Here is an 897-nt window from a genome sequence, read left to right as displayed (position 1 = left end):
TTGAGTATTTTTTAATACAAATATTACCATTTAATATAATTTTATCACCGATAATCTATTTGTGAGCGTTTAATTCTCTGAATTGATTTAATAATTGCTTCGCAAGATTGGAATATATATGCTCTGATTTTTGCAGCGATTAATTGCATCAAACAATTATATAAATGATACGAGAAATATTCTCAAAAGAGCATAAATTATTTTTATCTAATAGGTGACGTAACGATTAATTAATTTTTATCTCAATCTTTCAACAAACAATTGAATGTTAAACGCGAGCTTGGTGGTTTCGTGAAACAATAATTACTGATATTTCGATTGCAAATATGGATAATTAATCTGTCCAGAAAATATGCTTTCAAATAATTATCAGATGGTCAAAAATAATCTAGATGGGATATGCAAAATTTATCAAGTATTGGAAAATATAATACTTCGCTACACACTCGGTATTCATAAACGATAGTGAATCACTACGATAGTTTTGCTGGGCAAGTAATGAGTAGACAAGCCCATCTACAGTGACGATCAATATGCATTACTTACAACATTGTTAAGCCGTAAACTTCGCGCGCGCTCGTGCCCCGCTTAATCTTATTAAACTTGCCTGGCCACGTCGCATCTTGGTGCGACGTCGTATCGGTCGCAAATGGCGATAGCGCAATCTGCATAGAGATGGCTCTATGAAAATCCACGGGGTGGTCTCCGGGGACATCATGAGATGCGCACGGCGTAATCTTGTTTAGAGACACAACATTGCAAACTGTGAATATCGCCAGTCGATCGATAATGCCATGTGATGTAAAGCATTAATACGTAAAGTACTAATATTAATTAATCGTACTTTCGCTATATTTAATTATTAATTCCTCTTGAATTCCGATTTATCGACTTGAA

The sequence above is a fragment of the Linepithema humile genome, chromosome 1 (assembly GCF_040581485.1).
Source record: "Linepithema humile isolate Giens D197 chromosome 1, Lhum_UNIL_v1.0, whole genome shotgun sequence".
NCBI lineage: Eukaryota > Metazoa > Arthropoda > Insecta > Hymenoptera > Formicidae > Linepithema > Linepithema humile.
This window is presented reverse-complemented; position numbering follows the sequence as displayed.